Genomic DNA, 12,722 nt, shown 5'->3' with positions numbered 1-12,722 from the left:
GCGCAAAAGAATCAGCAGACCTAAAAAACGAAATCAAGGTAGTCGCTGAAAAAGCAAACCAAGAATTACACGCCCAGATTCAAGAAACAACAGATAAACAAGAAGCATTCGCGGTTAGCATACGAGAAACAATGACAGATAACTTTTGTAAACAAAACGCTCACACTGATGAACGTTTCAACAATCACACAGAAAACTGTTTGATACGTCACCGCAAACCGGTGCGATCGAAGGATAAAGAACGAAAAGAATTATTACAAACAATTAATAAACAGCGACAGGACGACAAAAAGAAAGTGTTTGCTCAGGGAAAAACTTATGTGGACAATTACATACACTCGATTTCGGAAGAAATCGAAACGGTTAAGGAGACAAATGTTCAAATACAAGAGAGGCTCACGGAAATCCAATTACACACAACTGAGGCGAAAATTTCGACAGACACTGATATCCAGAATATTAGAGATAAATTAACAGAAGAAGTTCTGACACTGACAGAATGGAACACATAGAAATCAATCAAAACTCAGAAAATTTGAAAGCAGATTTTAAGAAAGTAACCAAAAGTAATCGTAAATTACGAAACAAATTGACAGAAAAGATCAACGAACTTATTACAAGAACAAACCTGTTAGATACTACCGATGAGAGTAAATCAGATGACACTACACCAGACTCAGTTCAACAGATTTCTAATACTAAAGATACGCAAATTAAAAATGTGCAACAAACAATCGCAGACCTAGAATCACATAATAATTTGTTACATCTGAAAATCAACTCTTTACAGCAAAGGATAACTGACACACAAGAAACAACTGCAAACAATCAATTCCAAAAGAACACACACCATTACGACATGTCTCAGATGCACAATACATATAATGTCGGTAGACTTCAGAGAGTAAGAGATCTTAACCAGGCAGAAAGACACACAAATTCATATTCACAACATTACGAAAATAGTTACACACAAAGACATGACGGTTTCGACCACAAGCATTTCCTTTCAGTGAGAAAGTTTAAAACATCGAAAAACGACAGGACGCAAATACATCCACTGGACTGGATCCAACAATTCAATGCGGCACTCCCACCATCATGGCCAGTTCAACATAAGCTAGAATTTGTTATTAGTTTTCTTGAAGGGGAACCAGCGAGAAGAATGCGACCAATTGCTAGACAGTGTTTTTCAGTAGAAGGATTCCAGGAAGCATTTCTAGCAGCATATTGGTCAGATACCACACAGAGTAGCATTAAAGATCTGCTAATTAGTCTACCAAATTTCGAGAATTCTACTTTCCCAACAATCACACAATTTTTCGAGTATATGGTTGAACAAAACCAATACCTCAATGAGCCATACAGTCAATCCGCATTAATACAGCTGTGTATTTCAAAACTCCCCAGAGCATTGAAAGTGTCATTATTAACAGGCCAGCAAAAGGACCGCGTGTACGTATTTAGAGACATCCTGCAATTGCTAGAGGTGCACCAGGCAGATTATGCGTTTGTTAATAAGAACTTTTCACGACATAACGCAAACCAGACAAACAATAATCATTTTGAGCAAACACGATTTGGCAATAACAATCATAATAAACGCTTTCGCAGCGAAAATGAAAACTTTAGTCGAGAATACACACAGAGAGTCAATGAACAGCAGTATAATAACAATGTACATTACAATTCAAGACAACAACAAAGCCATCCAAATAACACGACACATATACGACAGGAAATGCCGAACCGGTCAAACTTTCACATGACTCATCGCCAAGAAAAGGCGACAGGTGCAAACAATTACATGGGTCAGCCGCAAAATACACAAAACGAACAAAGACAGCATTTTCAGAGAAACACGCGTGGCTCGCCGCATAACCACAGTTATGGCGACAGAAGGAGAGAAAACGAATACCGACCGCAAAGGACATTCTACAATGATAATTTTCATAGAAATCCAAACAGTGCACAACAACCAAGTTATCGTATGAATGTACCAGAGACAAGATTTCTTCCACCACCTACTGCTAATAATCAAAACGGTAGAACAGTGCAAAAATGGTTCAAATGGCTCTGAGCACTATGGGACTTAACATCTGTGGTCATCAGTCCCCGAGAACTTAGAACTACTTAAACCTAACTAACCTAAGGACATCACACACATCCATGCCCGAGGCAGGATTCGAACCTGAGACCGTAGCAGTCGCGCAGAAGAGTGCAGCTCATAGAAAACACACAACACTCCCCAACAGAAAATGAAATGTCAGAACATTTATGACTAGAGATAGCCTGTGATGAATCTCTAAATGACGACACTATGGATAAGGACAGAGAAAAGATAACGATAGAGAATGAAATTACATTCGACAACGTGCGAGACACATTGTTATAAGAAAAACCGATCATGCAAAAAACTATATGCCACCCAATAATCCAGATAAATTTAAAGTCACAAAATATTTTAGCAATAATTGATTCAGGCTCACCAATGTGCGTAATTAACGAAAACACATTTAACAGATGCAATAGCGATAATGATTATCCAGTATTCCCGTTACACAAAACTAAAGTTAAGGGAGTATTTCCAGGAAAAATCATTGAAGTCAAAAGACAGACACAATTAACGTTTGTTTTTGCAGGGCAAACTTTCCACAGCAATTGTTGGATAGTTCCACATTTAACAACTGATATAATATTAGGAATGAATTTTCTCGTACAGTACGACGCAAAGATTGACTTTAAATCGTCTTACATAACATTACAGAAGGAAGAAACTGAAGTGGTAGTGAGATTTCAAAACACAGTATCCTCAGAAAAACAAAATATGCACAGAATCGAGATTATTGCAGAGTCTAAAGATAACGATTGTTATCTCACACCATACACGAATACACATAACAACGACATGGCACTAGCGAACATTAAACGAGCTGCAGATCGTCGGAAGAGACAGCAGAAGCAGGTAAGTAGATTACGCAAGTACGAGATTGGCGATAAGGTACTAGTTCGTACCCGTTATCTGTCACACAAAGGGAAGAAACGATGCAAAAAATTTGAACTTCTATACGCAGGACCGTACAGAACTCGAAATATTCCGCACACTAATGTAGTACACATTGAGACATTCATTACAAAAAAATCGAGAGGAAACCATCGTAATTATGTCAAACATAAAGAAATTCTTAAAATAGAAAGACCTTCTTACAGGGATACATATAGACAGAGTATAACAATGAGCTTTTTGACACATTCTAGCAAGCCCGAATACAGTGAGCTACTAATGGGTTATTTACGTACACAACAGGTCACCTCGATTCGACCGCAGATAAATACACTGAACATTAATAGCAGTCTTAGAAGCGTTCTCGCAAGACATTTATTTCACATTATGTAAGGCAAGTGAAGCAATTAACAGGACTACTTTAAATGTAAATGTATAGATCGTACAAATAATTTTCATACAGTAGTAGCAATTAGATGTGTTCTTTAACCCGTGCATGCAGCATTGTTGTCATAGTTCACCAAAATAAACGTAGTTTTAATTATAATATAAGTATTGAATATGGAGAAATGTGGATAAATGCTTTACAGGTCATGCCGAGAGCTGACGCTTTTTTCCAGATGCAGAGAGATCTTGAAGTCATGCCGTGCGCTGACGATTATTAACCATGAATATTTTGTTATAGGTAATACAGAGAGATATTGGTGTCATGCCGTGCGCTGATGATTATTAACAATGAATATTTTATTATTGGCTATGCAGGGAGATGACACGAGGTACAAAGGAGAGAGGAGAATGAAGATGTTAGTATGTAAGGAATATAATTTAGTAATGGTTTATTTTGATAACAGGTGACACAGCGCATCACAGCACTACGGATGGAGAAACCACATTAAATTGCTTACTGTATGTACTTTGCTATTCGAAAAAAAATTTCTGCATTGAACATGATATCTTTTACATCAGATACATACATAGGAAAAACAGATCACACCAAATGTTAGAATACCGATTCGCACTCTACGTAAAATAGAAATGTTTTCTCTCAAATAACAACGACAATGTGTGCTACACAACTCAAACATAATATATAGTTGACTGACAATATGACTCGTAACTGACGAACACATTACTGAACATACTGAAGTCACAGAAAGTGACATAGTTTGTCAAAATGTACTTTCATACTTCAAAAACTGTGAATTCACAACCTGTGAAGTAATATAACAGTATCTTTATGTAATTATGTATATGAACACCAGATTATGATTTATTTAGAGTCACAGAAAGTGACAGTTTATACACTCCTGGAAATGGAAAAAAGAACACATTGACACCGGTGTGTCAGACCCACCATACTTGCTCCGGACACTGTGAGAGGGCTGTACAAGCAATGATCACACGCACGGCACAGCGGACACACCAGGAACCGCGGTGTTGGCCGTCGAATGGCGCTAGCTGCGCAGCATTTGTGCACCGCCGCCGTCAGTGTCAGCCAGTTTGCCGTGGCATACGGAGCTCCATCGCAGTCTTTAACACTGGTAGCATGCCGCGACAGCGTGGACGTGAACCATATGTGCAGTTGACGGACTTTGAGCGAGGGCGTATAGTGGGCATGCGGGAGGCCGGGTGGACGTACCGCCGAATTGCTCAACACGTGGGGCGTGAGGTCTCCACAGTACATCGATGTTGTCGCCAGTGGTCGGCGGAAGGTGCACGTGCCCGTCGACCTGGGACCGGACCGCAGCGACGCACGGATGCACGCCAAGACCGTAGGATCCTACGCAGTGCCGTAGGGCACCGCACCGCCACTTCCCAGCAAATTAGGGACACTGTTGCTCCTGGGGTATCGGCGAGGACCATTCGCAACCGTCTCCATGAAGCTGGGCTACGGTACCGCACACTGTTAGTCCGTCTTCCGCTCACGCCCCAACATCGTGCAGCCCGCCTCCAGTGGTGTCGCGACAGGCGTGAATGGAGGGACGAATGGAGACGTGTCGTCTTCAGCGATGAGAGTCGCTTCTGCCTTGGTGCCAATGATGGTCGTATGCGTGTTTGTCGCCGTGCAGGTGAGCGCCACAATCAGGACTGCATACGACCGAGGCACACAGGGCCAACACCCGGAATCATGGTGTGGGGAGCGATCTCCTACACTGGCCGTACACCACTGGTGATCGTCGAGGGGACACTGAATAGTGCACGGTACATCCAAACCGTCATCGAACCCATCGTTCTACCATTCCTAGACCGGCAAGGGAACTTGCTGTTCCAACTGGACAATGCACGTCCGCATGTATCCCGTGCCACCCAACGTGCTGTAGAAGGTGTAAGTCAACTACCCTGGCCAGCAAGATCTCCGGATCTGTCCCCCATTGAGCATGTTTGGGACTGGATGAAGCGTCGTCTCACGTGGTCTGCACGTCCAGCACGAACGCTGGTCCAACTGAGGCGCCAGGTGGAAATGGCATGGCAAGCCGTTCCACAGGACTACATCCAGCACCTCTACGATCGTCTCCTTGGGAGAATAGTAGCCTGCATTGCTGCGAATGGTGGATATACACTGTACTAGTGCCGAGATTGTGCATGCTCTGTTGCCTGTGTCTATGTGCCTGTGGTTCTGTCAGTGTGATCATGTGATGTATCTGACCCCAGGAATGTGTCAATAAAGTTTCCCCTTCCTGGGACAATGAATTCACGGTGTTCTTATTTCAATTTCCAGGAGTGTATAAAGGTACTTGTCTATTTTATTGAAAATGTTGATGCCTAAATGTACTACTAAATTCCACTTACAGAAATGTTTGTTTATGTTAATTACTGTCACGTAATGTAATATGTACTGTAGGCTGAATTCACTACAGATGGAAAAGTGTTCTTTAATTAATTGTTTAAAACTATAAAGTTTTTCTACAGTCACACAATGTGACATATTTTGCACTTTTAAACGTAAAATAAGAATACGGTAAAGATAATTTTTATGAGCACAGAGGAAAGTGATGATGTAAAATTTGGTAACAACGGTATCAACCATATTCGTGAACCTTTTGACAAAATGATTACACTCGTACCTTAATTCCTGTGCATCCCCATGGTTATGGAGCACAAACAAAGTGAATAGTGACCCACGTTACTTCAATCTACGATGTTTTCTATGAGGTGTCGGCATACCAAGATGCACACCACAGTCATCTTGTACGTCAATAGGTACTTGCATACCAAGATGCACACCATCACTACTAATGGACAATTGGAACTTGCACCTGATGTAGCTGCGGCAACTCCGGAAATTCGATGGTTAACTTAGTGTTTGGTTACACTAAAACTATGGATCAAAGAGACGACGGAATCACATGGCGAAACCTGGTGTTGTGCTATGTGAGGGAAAGAAACGGACTTTTGAGTGCATTCACAGACTGTTGCCAGTACTTTGACCATGTCATCCAATTCCTTTTTTTCACCTTCCTTCAATATGGTGTTAATAGATGCCAATTTTACCAAAAAAATTGTAATGAAACATAAACTATGTTCTAATTTTTTGCCATCAATTAATATTAGAGATATAAATAACTTTTACTACCCAATGTACACTTCCAACTTACTGACTCATATTATTTGTGTATTTTGATGTATACTCTTTTGAATATTCTCTTTGTTAGACTTAGGAAAACAAATTCTTATGACAGTATATGTTTGTGCTTTGTTGAAAGAAATATTCTATCATTAACTTACTTATTACTACATATATTTCTATAATCAAATTTCCTCCGTACGTCAAGTCCAAATGACGTAGGAAAATTTTAAGGAAACCCAGTGGAGGGTTATGTAAGACGTGTATATTTCTATTGTTTATTGTCAAATCACAATTTATGAAAGATGTTTATATTTCATTAATAGGATTAACTAGGAATAATTAATATTTGTCAAGTTGGAAATAATTGTGCTAGCAGGGAATGTCTGCACCAAAGTATTGTTGACGAGAGAGACCGCAAATTGATTTAATTTTAAAAAAGCGCGGGAGTGACCGCGTATGGATACATTTTAAGAAAAGAGTGGGAAAGGCCGCGCATTGATACATTTTGTAATGGTAGCAGGGATTGTCAGCACCAGAAAGCATTGTTGGCAGGAGAAACGGCACTTTAGCGTTCGTAGGAAGTCAGTAGTAAACGAGAAGTGAAGTGAGTCTGTAGCAGGTCTGAAGCGAGAGGTTGAGAAGAGCGGTGTGCCTGCCAGCCACGAGCTATGATTTACAAGAGATTATAAAATGGCTCTGAGCACTATGCGACTTAAATTCTGAGGTCAACAGTCGCCTAGAACGTAGAACTAATTAACCCTAACTAACCTAAGGACATCACACACGTCCATGGCCGAGGCAGGATTCGAACCTGCAACTGTAGCGGTCTCTCGGTTCCAGACTGTAGTGCCCAGAACCGCACAGTCACTCCTGCCGGCTACAAGAGATTATAAACGGATGTACAGAGACATCAGCTAACTATTATAATAGGAGGAACTAATGTTATTGAATTAATTTTTTGTGAAACTCAAGACTACTGAAGGTATGTTTGCTCATTGCTAGTTGTAAGATTATTGTAAAAGGTAAGTCCCATTTGAACGTTTGTAAAATCATTTCATTCAGAATATAATTAACTTTTGCCAGCAATATTGCATTTCTAATTATAATCCATCCCAAAAACCATCGACGTAAAATTTTGCAAAATTTTATTGTTGTCAAGGAAAAGTTTAACTATGAATTACGAAACTCCAGTCAAATTAATTAAAGAATAACGTCAGCTTTGCTATTAAAGAATAACGTCAGCTTTGGTAGTAAATACAGCCACTTATTATAAAAACCCACCGGCAGCTAATAGAGTGTAGTAAAACAGTGTAAGTATATTCATGTCGCAGTTCGATGTAGCAGTCAGATGGCGATCCAGTAACAGAAAAAAAGGTAAGGAACAGTTTTGGGTTATTGCAGATAACGACTGAGGGCCACGACGACGACACATTCTATGTTACGTCGAAATAATCAGAAAATCACTTTTAATAAGCAGCAATTAAATTTATATGCGAAGATAGAGAAAGAGAATAAATTTCAAAGGGAAGATTTCATTTGTTATTATTAAGCAAGAGATAGAAATCCTAAGAAAAGTTTACATAGTTTGTTGTAAAAGGGAAGGTTATCAATAACACAAGAGGTATAGAGGAGACGGGAAGGTTTCAAAGTTATGGCTGAGTTTTATTGTTTGGGCAGCTAAATGTGTGACGATAGGTTAAGTAGAGAGGACATAAAATGAAGACTGGAACAGAAAAAAAGCATTTCTGCTAAACAGAGATTGTTTAACATCGTATTAAATTTTAGATGTTAGGATGTCTTTACTAAAGACACACATCTGGACTGTAGTCTTGTACGAAAGGGGAACGTCGACGATAAATAGTTCGGAAGAAAAATGGCAATGAAGCATTTTAAAATGTTGCTACAGAAGAAAGCTGAAGATTAGGGAGGTATGTCGGATAAACAACGAGTAGATATTAAACTGAATTGGGGAAGAAGTAAATTTACGGATCAACTTGACTAAAATGTGGGAAGGTTAATAAGAAATGTCTTCAGGCATCAATAAATTGTCAATTTGGTGATTCAGGGAGTTATGAGCGCTCAAAATAGTAGAGGGAGACTAAGACTTGACTACAATAAGCTGGTTAAAATGGATGCTGGTGTAGTGGCTATACGGAATTGTAGGCACTCTTCCTTTATAACACTCGTTATTTTATTGTGCTGAATTAACTGTTATCTTCATTATTGCATTACTGAAGCCGTCATCATCCGGGCCAAGGAAGTAAACGTTGACCTGGACGCGGACGGGATGTCCAGCCTCATGACACACACTGCCAGCATCACATTTGACGTGTTAGTTAATGTGATTTTCGACTCTAACTGTCTCCTGCGGCAGTTATATTTGGTTCGCATACCTCACAGTTTGTTTACGAAAAAGGACCCGTGTAAAAATCCTACATTATTACTATTAAATCGCATATTTCCTCCCTTTTCCACATGCTACGCTTGTTGTTGCGTCTGTGATATACATAAATAAAAATTTAATATCCGTGAATAATGTTACAAGGCAAAAAGAGTAGTTTCAAGCCCACTCAGTAAGGACATCAGCTTATATAACTTTACAAAATGGGACAAACTAATTCCTGAGAGATAGCGCACTTAATATTTGCTGGACATCCAATTCTACAGAAAATATTTCTATAATTCAAAAAGGAAATTCCACAACCGTCTAGAAAACGTGAAAATGAGAAAAGAAAGTTGGGATACATCAAGACTCAAACCCACTAAACATTGTTTCGTAACGCGGCGCCTCCACCAACTACTCTATGTTCAGCTTCTACAATAAATGATCTATTTTATCTTAAGATCTTTTAAAGTCTTTAATAGCCGACATGCTATTAAATGACATTTAATCATAACAAATCCTACATATATACTCACACGATGTAAGTTGTAATAACCACCCCCCCTCCCCCACAAAAATGGGCTTCAATTGAGAGCGACAAATACAATATGGCGTTTCGCAAGTGCTGTTTGTGCTGAAATATCGCATAACTTACTTTTTCACGCTAGGCAGTGGCTCCTCAGCGTGAAATAACAGGAAGTGATGTCACAAAACTAGTACAGCTCCACATCAACAATAGCTAAACTATCCCGTGTGAGGCTGACTTCATAACGCTAAATAGAAAACTAGAGGAATTTCGCTGTAGCGAATGTGTTACACGACCTGCCTTTGTTACACAGAAGAACGGGTTTTCAAGAAGCAAACAGTATTAAAAAAGTAAACGACAGCGGTGGGGTGAGATCCTTTGACCATTTGGAAATCGCAGGTGGTCCCCGGTCCTTGTATTTATGTGTGTCGACGGGGCTTTAAATTCCATTGTCGCTGTTCCGAAACAATTGGCCAGACCGCTCGCTGCTGTTTCAATGGGCGGCTGTCCACCGCTCCTGTACAAAGATGTTGTGTGACGTCCGATCGCTTGCAAAACAGGTTAACATGCTCCACTGAGGTGGAAAGCACCCACATTTCAAGTACCTCCTTACAGCCAGTTTCTCATTCAAATGAGCAGAAAATAGGCTAAGTTTGAATTTTTTTAAGACAATGAAAAGACATCCAAAGGATCTGTTTGGGCTTTATGATTGATCGTACTATGAACTATATTTTAGATTTTTAGTACAAGAACAAAGTGGCACACGTAATTATGATTTGATCAAGGGCCTTCCAGTTTGAAGTACGCGGACGCGTGCAGTGTAGTACCTCAGGAATTATCTGAAATCAGAAATGGATAATATAAGTCGATACTAAATTAACTTCATGGGAGATAACACCTAACCACAGTAAAATAACCTTAAACTTAACGGTATAGTGCTAACGCGACCTTTGAGTTCGATTTTTGGGCGTTTGTTTCAACGTTTATGGCTTTACGAAAAAATACTAAATATTAAACATAGTCCATGTACAATATTATACGTATAAGCTCTCAAGAAAAGTGTTTGCTGTTTGTGCTCAAAGGCAGAGGTTGAACTGTTTTTATTTTATGCAGCACGCAGTTCTGAAAAATCGTTTATCGTGGAAAACCTGTTTAAAGTTTAGGGACACTTTTATGTATATTAATAGTTCAATTTGCATAAACTACATGTCATTATATATTTTTGTTGCCAGAAAACACGAATCTGAAGCTACATTTTCAAAATTCAAAATGGCTTATCCAGAATTGCGGACCAAAAATTGTGTACCAATTTCGAGCAAAATTTGATAAAAAAAGTGTTTTCGTTACTTACGTTTAGTCTGCAATTCCAGGACCCTATATAACCCTCCACAGAACTCGAATTGTTTCTGGAGAGCAGTTTCCTCGTTCTTGTTAGCGAAGAAAGCCGATCTGGCTTGAGCTGTATATGCTGCGTTCGGTAGCCTGATAACGTTCGTCAATTTTCTTGGCGAATATTTTTGCATGCATACTGCAGTATAAATCGTTTTGTGATGTGCGTCACGGCACGGCAAGTTTTCTACCTGAGCCCGGCGTCTCCGGCGGTGGCGACACTGCTTCGAACAATGCTGTAGAAACTTTTGTACCGCATGGATTAAAAAACCTTTTCACCCCTACATTCACATACACCTTGGCTCATCTGGGCCAGAACGCGGAACTCTGCTATTACACCACAGTCCGGAGTTGTTATGCGGTGTTATCGGGAGTCATCGACTTTTCGTTGTAGAATTCTCGCTTAAATGTTCTCCTGTCGTAAAAATTCAGAGGTATTAAGTGTGATGAGTGTGCAGATCATTTTGTGTTCCTCGAATAACCGATTCAGGTTTCTACTAATATCCTGTCGGGCCCCACCCACCTCTGCCAATGGCTTTACTGGATGCGGTATGGAGGGCCGTGTGATCGGCAAAACCGCTCTCCCGGTCGATGGCGACTTTCTCGACCGCTACCAACCTGCTCCTTAGTTGGCCACACAAGGCTGAACGCGCCCCTTACCAGTACCCCACCAATGAAAAATACCTGTCATCGGTCTTGTAGATTCTGACAACTTTAGAGAGCGAACTTACACTAAACATACACGTGCAGATCGTGAAAGTTCCTGACCGTGCGACTACTGGCATGTGTCCTACGCAGCGATCTTATAATCGTGTTCACAATTCCCACCAAAATACTAGCATTAAAATGAGGTCAAATGACATGAATATTGGTTTAATAAACAATCGATTTATTATGCTTAAGTCACATGTCATACGCTCCTGTGTACCTATATTTTCGCACATGTTCTACAGCCACAGTCATTCAATAAACCCTACCTGGTCTGAGTTAGCAATTGCTGTCTGAATTAAATGACACTTCCTGGGCTACTGGATGAACCATTTTTGCAAAGGACCTTACGGGTATCTTTTCACAGTGGGAGCGTGGCGTTGCGAAAGACTGGGATGGCACGGCCTTTGAACACTTATCGACATATGCACGAGACCACACTCACGCCGTCCGGAGTGGCCGTGCAGTACTAGGCGCTACAGTCTGGAACCGCGCGACCGCTACGGTCGCAGACCTCGGGCATGGATGTGTGTGATGTCCTTAGGTTAGTTAGGTTTAAGTAGTTGTAAGTTGTAGGGTTCAAAATGGCTCTGAGCACTATGGGACTTAACTTCTAAGGTCATCAGTCCCCTAGAACTTAGAACTACTTAAACCTAACTAACCTAAGGACATCACACACATCCATGCCCGAGGCAGGATTCGAACCTGCGACCGAGTTGTAGGGGATTGATGACTTCAGAAGTTAAATCCCATAGTGCTCAGAGCCATTTGAACCATTTGAACCACACTCTCTGCTCTGAGAGGAGGAAACGTGGAAACCAGGCTCAAAAGTAGCAGGGACCAGGTGTCAGAAGCGAAGAGTTAGCTCTCTCCTCGGCCTGCAGATGACTATTCGTCACATGTCTGACAAAGTGATTTGACGACAGATGTTTTTGTCGAAGTAGAAGGGCTGGAGGTAGCCGAGTTCGACCAGAAACACGCCAGCTGTTGTTCTTTATGTAGGCTGCGAAATCATGCAGCTGCCTAAAGAATGTTTTAGAGTTCCAGTCACAACAGGAAGTGCGTGTAGACAACCTTTCCATCTCAGAGTAACAGTTGCAACCCACATTCTCAATTATTCGCTGGATGCATTCCAACCTGTGAT

Source organism: Schistocerca cancellata, chromosome 8, assembly GCF_023864275.1.
Source record: "Schistocerca cancellata isolate TAMUIC-IGC-003103 chromosome 8, iqSchCanc2.1, whole genome shotgun sequence".
NCBI lineage: Eukaryota > Metazoa > Arthropoda > Insecta > Orthoptera > Acrididae > Schistocerca > Schistocerca cancellata.
This window is presented reverse-complemented; position numbering follows the sequence as displayed.